General features: G+C 40.3%; 2 non-coding genes across 2 annotated transcripts; both read left to right on the top strand.

Annotated features, from left to right (window-relative positions):
• The first annotated feature begins 3,107 nt into the window (after positions 1-3,107).
• On the top strand, positions 3,108-3,330 carry LOC121367110. The gene has a single exon (XR_005957319.1). It is a non-coding gene; the product is annotated as a small nucleolar RNA U3 (small nucleolar RNA).
• Positions 3,331-9,255: 5,925 nt separating this feature from the next.
• On the top strand, positions 9,256-9,478 carry LOC121367111. The gene has a single exon (XR_005957320.1). It is a non-coding gene; the product is annotated as a small nucleolar RNA U3 (small nucleolar RNA).
• The last annotated feature ends 1,471 nt before the right edge of the window (positions 9,479-10,949 follow it).

The raw sequence follows: 10,949 nt of genomic DNA on the forward strand, positions 1-10,949 counted from the left end.
ATTTTAAAACACCCCCTAAGTCCAACACCCTAATAATATAAGAAAACAAAAAACAAACAACAAATTAAAAATGTATATTATTTTGAACAAGCACTGAGGAACCATAAGTCGATTCTGAGTTTGATCCACATTCAAGGAGAACCTGTTTATTTTTACATATAGGAGGGTCCTTTTCGGAATATAATGGGGGCACCCGTGCATGTTCGTGGACCTGCCTTAAATGTAACATAAAAAAAGAAAAAAACAAAAGAGAAAAAAAGGGGCTATGAAAAGGTCTGTTTTAATTTGTGGTTACTTGTACAAGTAATTTTTTGGCTTGCGTGTTAAATTAGGATATCATTTGTAATTATGGTTCAGAACATGATATGCTTAATAGAAATGAGTTATCTGAATTTGATTTTGCATAACCTATAAATGTTGTATGTAAATTTTTTTAAATTCTCACAGAAACCTGAATCGGATTTTGTATTCTAACAATGATGGCTTTTTTCCTGATATTGTCAGTAACAAGACTGTCCACTTCTATGTGAGTGCATGATGACGTATCACTTGCAATACTTCATGCCGGTTTTGTGGCAGCTTAAATGACGAAGACAGGGAAATATGACTTTGTAATTTGTAGATGCTCAAGTGATTCTGACAACCTTACTTCCAATAATATTGACGAAGATGTAATATGGCATTGTCCATTTTAATGAATGTCAAGTGACGGGCCAACAGTCTTACTTCTTGTAATATTGGTGAAGGACAGATCAATCTTGGGGCCATTGTCGATTTAATGAATGTCAATGACGGCGAAAACCGTCTTACTTCCAGTAATCTTGTGAAGACAGGAATCTGGCATTGTCGATTTAATGAAGGTCAAGTGACGCACAGTGTCTTACTTCTAGTAATATTTTTTTTTTTGTTTTTTTTTTTTTTTTTTTTTTTTAATATTTCAGGCAGGTCCCGAACACTGCCGGGTGCCCACATTTATTTCATTAAAGCCTCCTTATTTACAAATAAAACCAGGTTCTCCTTGAATGTGGCCAATACAAATCTACATATAAGTGTAAGTGGCCTTGTTTCAAAATATACCTTTTTCGGACTCGTGGTAAGGGGGAGGGAACCTTCCACCAAGTTTGTTGGGGGCCCTGGCCTAATAGGCGGCAGGGGGTGGGGGTGGCCAGTGTCCTCTCCATGGTTACATGAAACGTTTTTACAGATACAGTATATGCATGACATACATAACGTTACAACAAACACTGGGGGGTGGGTAGGCGAGAAAAGAAAAGGTCTCTAAAACCTAGGTTTTAGAGGCCTTCAGTCCCTTGGTTCTAGAGGGTGGGGCCTGGGGGAGGACGTGGCAGGCCTTCTCATGCGTTGTATCCTCTGACGATGATAGGTCCCTCTTCTTCTCCCTTTCCCTTTCCTTTCTCTCTTCCTCTTTTCTCTCTCTCTTTTTCTCCTTTTTTGTCTTATCTCCCTCCTCCTCTCTCTCTCTCTCTGGCTCTGTCTCTGTCTCTCTTTCTTTAACTTTAACTGTCCCTTTATATTTGGTGAAGAGGTCGGTATTTATTACCAGTCCGTTGCCCTCGTCTGTGACGGGGTCTTCGGGTGGGGGTTGGGGTAGGTCTGTCTCTCCCACGACCTGTCCTATGTCCCCTCCCCTAACAATGTCAGAAAAAGCCACTTGGCGTCCCGGGCAATCTCGCTGCTGGTGGCCTTGCTTGCCACAGGTAAAACACAATTCCGGCTGGCTCCTGTACTTTACAGTGAACCAGTCGCCTTTTGCAGTTTTTACCCTGCCTGGTATGTCCGTGTGGATATTTATCTTGAGCGTGCGCTCGCCTGTCTTGACCTTGGTGTTACGCCAGGTTGCGTGGGCTGATGGTACCACTATGGACCCAAAGTATTGTAGAGCAAAGTCTACCCAGATGTTGCTAACCCCTAGGGGTAGTCCTCGGACTCGAACCCACGTGCCTCCTGGGAAGCGCGCGTTTATTTGACAGGATCTATCTCTCACGTTTAGTCCCTGCAGTTCCAGTCGGTCACGTATTTCCTCACTATCTAGATGGAGCTCCCAGGCGTTACGTCCCTTCGGCACCATTGCCAGTAAATGGTCAACTATGGGACCCAGAGCCCTACAGATTTCCACTCCCTTTGGGGGGGGGGGGGGGGGGGGGTCAAATCCCGGGGAGTTTAGGTAGATGGGGTGCTTATACTCACTACCCGTGCTGCGTTGACCGCCTGGAGGTGTAGTGGCTTCGTTTTCCTGCGGTGTTTCCGGCTCGTCGTTGTTCTCGATCATCGTCGTGGTTGGAACGGGATAGAGACTGTCAAAAACTAAAATAATACAAAAATAACTTTGGATTAAATTTAGATAGACGGTCTAGCTCACTCACATGCACAAAGGCCGAGAAGCAATAACCCAGTATCCCAACGTGATACCATATAACGTTTGGTTTTTTAATCCTGCGGGGGTTTTTTTTCCGCTCAAACAATGAAAGTCGTCATTTACTGGTGAAGTTGACTGACAGTATTTTCGAGCTACGCTGGAGCAATAGCAACGTAGCATGAGACTGGGAATGAGAACAGTGTCGTTCAAGTTTGTTACGATGTAATTTATGGATGACACATTTGGTCGACTAGCGCATCTTTTTATTTCTACAAATAATTACATGAAAATATCCAGAAGGGTGGGACGGTTTTAACACCCACATTATAAAATTAAATAGTGTTTATTTGCATTTTAAAATATCGCGGTATATCAAATCTAGCATTTTATCGTTACATGAAAACCGTTTTAAATTACATTGTTTTACAAATCTAAAGGTAACCCAGGTCAAACAGCCTTTTTGTATCGGTCAGATGGGTTTATCTCTTGTATCAATACATTTAACACTACTCCATCAATACAATTAATTAAACATTATTTAGAAATTATATATAATATGGAAACTATAAAATAGCTAAATAACATACACTCCTATATTTAACTGTTTCAAACATTTAATAAATATGCAAATAAATGTATTACATGAATGAAATAAATATGCAAATATCAGGTACCACTTGTGAAACACTGCAGAAATGTTATATATACATTTTACGCGAGCTTTTCATTTAAGATCATACTTTTAGGGATCATTTCTATAGTATGCATCGCCAAGACGTCAAGTAACACTGACGAACCATCGAGACCACGAGGACGAGACACAGCCTCCCCTTCTGAGCGCGAAGCGGGCAGGGAGTGTCGCCGTTTTCTCGGCGACTCGCTCCCGGTCATTGATGACCGTTCCTCTCTTCCTTTTGTGGGGAGTTGGAGGAAGGGGAGGCATTCTGAGTGGTCCCTCTTTTTTTAACAAAACAAAGCAGAATTCTAAACAATAAGTAGTGTCATACCATTGCAAGGATCACGAGAAGAGGGTTAGGTTTGTTTTTGGGGTTTTTTTTTATCTGGCATAGGCTATGTAAACTAAACAAATTATTACAAGTGTGTATTCTTGTTGTAGTTTTTGGTCCACAATTTAGATTGTATATATTACGTCGGGGACTTCGTATATTAGCAGTTATATTAGAAGGTATATTAAACAAGAAATCCCATTCCACCCTATCATATGCTTTTGTTTGGTCTAAGGATAAAATTAAGCCCGGTAGTTCATTACGATTTACATATTCTATTAAGTCTCTTATCAATGACGCTCCGTCATGGATTGATCTGCCTTTTACTGAGCATTTCTGATTTGGATGTATTATTTTTGGTAGAAAATCTCTGATTCTACTTGCCAAAATTTTTGTAATAATTTTGTAATCACAATTTAATAAAGAGATTGGTCGCCAATTTTTTTAAAGTTGTTTTTCGTTGCCTTTCCAAATTAAAACAATAACACCACGGCGCATGGTAAAAGTTAATTTTTCCTTATCAAAGGCATCGTTAATTACTTCTACCAGATTGCTACCAATTAGACCAAAAAAGTTCCGGTAGAATTCTGCAGTCAAGCCATCACAGCCTGGTGACTTATCATTGGCAAAAGATTTAACAGCTGATGATACTTCGTCAAGAGTTATTTCCCCTTCACACGCGTCTCTGTCTTCATCATTTAATGTCTTTGTCATTTTGTTTAACAAATAATTTTGTGCCGAAACGTCTGTCTTTTCTGATGTGTAAAGTTTTTTTTATAAAATTTAGTTGTTTCATTTAAAATTTCATTTTGCTTTTCAATTAAATTTCCATCTTCGGTTATTAAAGAATTCATATGTTTATTGTTAGCTTTTTGTCTTTCGAGATTTACAAAATAAGCCGTGCATCGTTCGCCTTGTTCAATTTCGTCCACTTTGGCCCTAATTCTTGCCCCTTGTAATTGTATTTGTTCGTAGTTTTTTATTTTATTTTGTACGTTAATTAATTCTGCGTAGTCGTCTAAGTGTCCAAGTTCGTCTAATTGTGTTAAGAAAATTTCGTTTTGTTTTAAATTGTATATATATATGTTCTTTCAGTCCTTCGTTTTTGTTTACAATAGTCTGTGGTTAGTGTTTTGATTTTAACTTTACCCAAATTCCACCATAATAAAAGATCATTATAATTTCCCTTTTTTGTTTTCCACGTCAGCCAAAAGTCGTTAATCAAGTTTACGTAGTTTTTGTCTTTCAAAACACTATTGTTAAATGCCCATAGTCCTGGTCCTCTGTTGTTTTTGTCGAAAATAAATTGTGCCCAAACAAGCTTGTGATCAGTGTAAACGCACTGAGTTACACCCGCTTCTTTCAGGCCAGCAAGAAACTGCCCTGAGATTAAAATTCTGTCAATGCGCGAGTACGCTCTGTGATGATAATGATGATAACTAGTTTAACGTGCCCATATACCACTAGGGTTTCGAACACGCCCATCCCGAGTCCGACCTCCGATAAGATCGGTGGCCCGACTCGGGATGGGGGGGGGGGGGGGGGTGAAAATGGGCAGAATTTTGAAAATAGCAATTAGTAAAAACGTTAATAGAATAAAAAAATAAATAAAAAGGTTACAAGCCAAAAATAAAAAAGAATTGACTGCTCGGCCGAATATTTATATAATTTGGAGCATTTTAGAAGGACAGTCCAAAATTAAATAAGAGAAAGAAGAGAGGATCGGACTATTTAATAATATTACAAAAAAGAAGTAATTTCGACATAAAATTTTGAACGCAGATCTAAACGTTTAAAGTCCGATCGATATGTCCACGCGAGTGGCCTCGTTAAGGCCGTTTGGGTGCACAGCTTAAAGGGACGAGATGGGTTGCATCCCGTCAAGAAAACCCCTAGATTGACAGTCGATAGACGTTGAAGGTGTAGTGCTGTGCTGAAATACAGATCTTGAGAAGCCGGATCCGTCTGAACGAGTAGAGTATCAGACTAGGGTATAGTCCAGTCATGGGTTGGTATAGTGGTGCGGACGGGCCCGACTCCGGAGGATACGAGATGGTATCATTATAAAGCAATGTAAAGTCTAGAAAAAGAGTAGTAGGGGCCGACCCCGCTTCCTATTTCTTCTTAGAGTGGGGCGGTCAATCTTCCAGAGCTGGTAGGACAGGCTCGGACATGTAGAGACTAAATGCGAACAACCGTGGCGTTCTGCAGAATGGTCGTCATACGAGTCACGAAAAAACAAGTCAACATAGTCAGACGGAGAAATGACGTGGAGGCGAGGAATCTCGCTGAAAAAGAATCCAACCTGGTGGTGCAGACTGTCGAAACGAGAAGCGTTCCAGCGTTCAATCAGTTCCAATGGCCGCATACATCCCAGTAGAAAACTTCATTTCGCTGACAAAAACAACGAAATGAAGGACCCCCAAGTCGAGCACACGAAAGCACGTGCAGTGTGCACAAGCGAAACAAACACGTCTTACTGCGTGGAGCTCCAGACTGGGAATCGTACGCTCTGTAAGCCTTGCTGTGGTATGTGAAAGAGGTTCTGTTTGGGTATATATATCTGTATGCATCTTGTAGTGCGTGTTCGTTTATAATGTTATTTAATTCTTTAACCCCTACAGTGCCCCTAAGTTCTTGCTTCTTAGAGCCTGTCCGGTCGAGCGTTACATTGTCCACGCAATTAAAGTCGCCACAAAGAATGCGGCTAGTCACGGTACGTTGGTCATCTGTCGTAATAAAGTAATTGACACAGCTTGCAATGAACTCAGCCCTTTGGCATGGGTTCACTGGACAATACAAATTAACTACGTTAAATACCTGACTATTAAATTGGCAAAGTAAACTAAGAACTCGCCCATCTGCGTCTTTAAGAGAATTAATTACTTTAATTTCTAGCCCTTTTCTGAATAGAATAGCAACTCACCATTTACGCCCAATGTTACAAGAATTTATATAGTATGTCCCTTTAAAATCTTTAAGTAAATCTTTGATGTTGTCTTTATCATTGAAGTGAGTTTCTTGTAGACAGATTATATCTATTTTTTCTTTTTCTAATAGTTTGATAATTAGCGCCCGCTTTGTGTTACAATTCACAAAGCCGTTCACGTTTAGTGTGCCAATTTTTAAGTGTGTGCTGTTAACAGCCAGCATTTCAACATATGAATATCATGATGGAAAAGATAATAGTAGAAGTAAACAATCACATTAAACAACAGAACATAAACACACATATATACAAAACATTTACACATTGTCCTTGTCGTGGGGACCCCAGAGCACACCAAGTCTATGTCTAACCCTGGTCTAACAGACAGCAAGGTGGGGTGGTGGCCGGGGTCTTTTCCTTTGAGACATAGAGAGTTAACATTAAAACGATGTGTGCACGGTTCAGATAATACTGGGGTACATACATGTAACATAGACAACACAGTTCCACATGAAACGAAACCACATAAAGTCACCACACAACAGAAAAACACATTAAACAAGACACAGTCAAAAATATATACATTATGTTTGTGTACAGTTCCTGTCTTGGGGACTCCAGCACTCACCAAGTTTGTTGGGGGCCCTGGCCTAATAGGCGGCAGGGGGTGGGGGTGGCCAGTGTCCTCTCCATGGTTACATGAAACGTTTTTACAGATACAGTATATGCATGACATACATAACGTTACAACAAACACAGACAACACGGTTTTACATATGACATACACGTTAGAACATGACAACACGGGTGCAAACATCACAACTCCTTTGAATAACACAGAAACACTTGGGAACACATCTCCATGCGAATACACAGAAACACAGAAACTTTCACGGTTGAGTACAAACACAGGGGTACACACATTGAGAACACACAACATGAACACGAATAAACTCACTTTTTGATCTGGTCGCTGAGCGAAAAAGGTGTGGGGTAGGTCCAGGGGCGGGTCCATTTCGTAACCGGGGCTAGGTTTAAATCGGTAATCAGGCTCGTAGTCGATGGTCGGTCCGGTTCGGGTTGGGGGGTGGGTAGGCGAGAAAAGAAAAGGTCTCTAAAACCTAGGTTTTAGAGGCCTTCAGTCCCTTGGTTCTAGAGGGTGGGGCCTGGGGGAGGACGTGGCAGGCCTTCTCATGCGTTGTATCCTCTGACGATGATAGGTCCCTCTTCTTCTCCCTTTCCCTTTCCTTTCTCTCTTCCTCTTTTCTCTCTCTCTTTTTCTCCTTTTTTGTCTTATCTCCCTCCTCCTCTCTCTCTCTCTCTGGCTCTGTCTCTGTCTCTCTTTCTTTAACTTTAACTGTCCCTTTATATTTGGTGAAGAGGTCGGTATTTATTACCAGTCCGTTGCCCTCGTCTGTGACGGGGTCTTCGGGTGGGGGTTGGGGTAGGTCTGTCTCTCCCACGACCTGTCCTATGTCCCCTCCCCTAACAATGTCAGAAAAAGCCACTTGGCGTCCCGGGCAATCTCGCTGCTGGTGGCCTTGCTTGCCACAGGTAAAACACAATTCCGGCTGGCTCCTGTACTTTACAGTGAACCAGTCGCCTTTTGCAGTTTTTACCCTGCCTGGTATGTCCGTGTGGATATTTATCTTGAGCGTGCGCTCGCCTGTCTTGACCTTGGTGTTACGCCAGGTTGCGTGGGCTGATGGTACCACTATGGACCCAAAGTATTGTAGAGCAAAGTCTACCCAGATGTTGCTAACCCCTAGGGGTAGTCCTCGGACTCGAACCCACGTGCCTCCTGGGAAGCGCGCGTTTATTTGACAGGATCTATCTCTCACGTTTAGTCCCTGCAGTTCCAGTCGGTCACGTATTTCCTCACTATCTAGATGGAGCTCCCAGGCGTTACGTCCCTTCGGCACCACTGCCAGTAAATGGTCAACTATGGGACCCAGAGCCCTACAGATTTCCACTCCCTTTGGGGGGGGGGGGGGGGGGGGTCAAATCCCGGGGAGTTTAGGTAGATGGGGTGCTTATACTCACTACCCGTGCTGCGTTGACCGCCTGGAGGTGTAGTGGCTTCGTTTTCCTGCGGTGTTTCCGGCTCGTCGTTGTTCTCGATCATCGTCGTGGTTGGAACGGGATAGAGACTGTCAAAAACTAAAATAATACAAAAATAACTTTGGATTAAATTTAGATAGACGGTCTAGCTCACTCACATGCACAAAGGCCGAGAAGCAATAACCCAGTATCCCAACGTGATACCATATAACGTTTGGTTTTTTAATCCTGCGGGTTTTTTTTTTCCGCTCAAACAATGAAAGTCGTCATTTACTGGTGAAGTTGACTGACAGTATTTTCGAGCTACGCTGGAGCAATAGCAACGTAGCATGAGACTGGGAATGAGAACAGTGTCGTTCAAGTTTGTTACGATGTAATTTATGGATGACACATTTGGTCGACTAGCGCATCTTTTTATTTCTACAAATAATTACATGAAAATATCCAGAAGGGTGGGACGGTTTTAACACCCACATTATAAAATTAAATAGTGTTTATTTGCATTTTAAAATATCGCGGTATATCAAATCTAGCATTTTATCGTTACATGAAAACCGTTTTAAATTACATTGTTTTACAAATCTAAAGGTAACCCAGGTCAAACAGCCTTTTTGTATCGGTCAGATGGGTTTATCTCTTGTATCAATACATTTAACACTACTCCATCAATACAATTAATTAAACATTATTTAGAAATTATATATAATATGGAAACTATAAAATAGCTAAATAACATACACTCCTATATTTAACTGTTTCAAACATTTAATAAATATGCAAATAAATGTATTACATGAATGAAATAAATATGCAAATATCAGGTACCACTTGTGAAACACTGCAGAAATGTTATATATACATTTTACGCGAGCTTTTCATTTAAGATCATACTTTTAGGGATCATTTCTATAGTATGCATCGCCAAGACGTCAAGTAACACTGACGAACCATCGAGACCACGAGGACGAGACACAGCCTCCCCTTCTGAGCGCGAAGCGGGCAGGGAGTGTCGCCGTTTTCTCGGCGACTCGCTCCCGGTCATTGATGACCGTTCCTCTCTTCCTTTTGTGGGGAGTTGGAGGAAGGGGAGGCATTCTGAGTGGTCCCTCTTTTTTTAACAAAACAAAGCAGAATTCTAAACAATAAGTAGTGTCATACCATTGCAAGGATCACGAGAAGAGGGTTAGGTTTGTTTTTGGGGTTTTTTTTTATCTGGCATAGGCTATGTAAACTAAACAAATTATTACAAGTGTGTATTCTTGTTGTAGTTTTTGGTCCACAATTTAGATTGTATATATTACGTCGGGGACTTCGTATATTAGCAGTTATATTAGAAGGTATATTAAACAAGAAATCCCATTCCACCCTATCATATGCTTTTGTTTGGTCTAAGGATAAAATTAAGCCCGGTAGTTCATTACGATTTACATATTCTATTAAGTCTCTTATCAATGACGCTCCGTCATGGATTGATCTGCCTTTTACTGAGCATTTCTGATTTGGATGTATTATTTTTGGTAGAAAATCTCTGATTCTACTTGCCAAAATTTTTGTAATAATTTTGTAATCACAATTTAATAAAGAGATTGGTCGCCAATTTTTTTAAAGTTGTTTTTCGTTGCCTTTCCAAATTAAAACAATAACACCACGGCGCATGGTAAAAGTTAATTTTTCCTTATCAAAGGCATCGTTAATTACTTCTACCAGATTGCTACCAATTAGACCAAAAAAGTTCCGGTAGAATTCTGCAGTCAAGCCATCACAGCCTGGTGACTTATCATTGGCAAAAGATTTAACAGCTGATGATACTTCGTCAAGAGTTATTTCCCCTTCACACGCGTCTCTGTCTTCATCATTTAATGTCTTTGTCATTTTGTTTAACAAATAATTTTGTGCCGAAACGTCTGTCTTTTCTGATGTGTAAAGTTTTTTTTATAAAATTTAGTTGTTTCATTTAAAATTTCATTTTGCTTTTCAATTAAATTTCCATCTTCGGTTATTAAAGAATTCATATGTTTATTGTTAGCTTTTTGTCTTTCGAGATTTACAAAATAAGCCGTGCATCGTTCGCCTTGTTCAATTTCGTCCACTTTGGCCCTAATTCTTGCCCCTTGTAATTGTATTTGTTCGTAGTTTTTTATTTTATTTTGTACGTTAATTAATTCTGCGTAGTCGTCTAAGTGTCCAAGTTCGTCTAATTGTGTTAAGAAAATTTCGTTTTGTTTTAAATTGTATATATATATGTTCTTTCAGTCCTTCGTTTTTGTTTACAATAGTCTGTGGTTAGTGTTTTGATTTTAACTTTACCCAAATTCCACCATAATAAAAGATCATTATAATTTCCCTTTTTTGTTTTCCACGTCAGCCAAAAGTCGTTAATCAAGTTTACGTAGTTTTTGTCTTTCAAAACACTATTGTTAAATGCCCATAGTCCTGGTCCTCTGTTGTTTTTGTCGAAAATAAATTGTGCCCAAACAAGCTTGTGATCAGTGTAAACGCACTGAGTTACACCCGCTTCTTTCAGGCCAGCAAGAAACTGCCCTGAGATTAAAATTCTGTCAATGCGCGAGTACGC

The sequence above is a fragment of the Gigantopelta aegis genome, unplaced genomic scaffold (assembly GCF_016097555.1).
Source record: "Gigantopelta aegis isolate Gae_Host unplaced genomic scaffold, Gae_host_genome ctg9088_pilon_pilon, whole genome shotgun sequence".
Classification (NCBI taxonomy): Eukaryota; Metazoa; Mollusca; class Gastropoda; order Neomphalida; family Peltospiridae; genus Gigantopelta; species Gigantopelta aegis.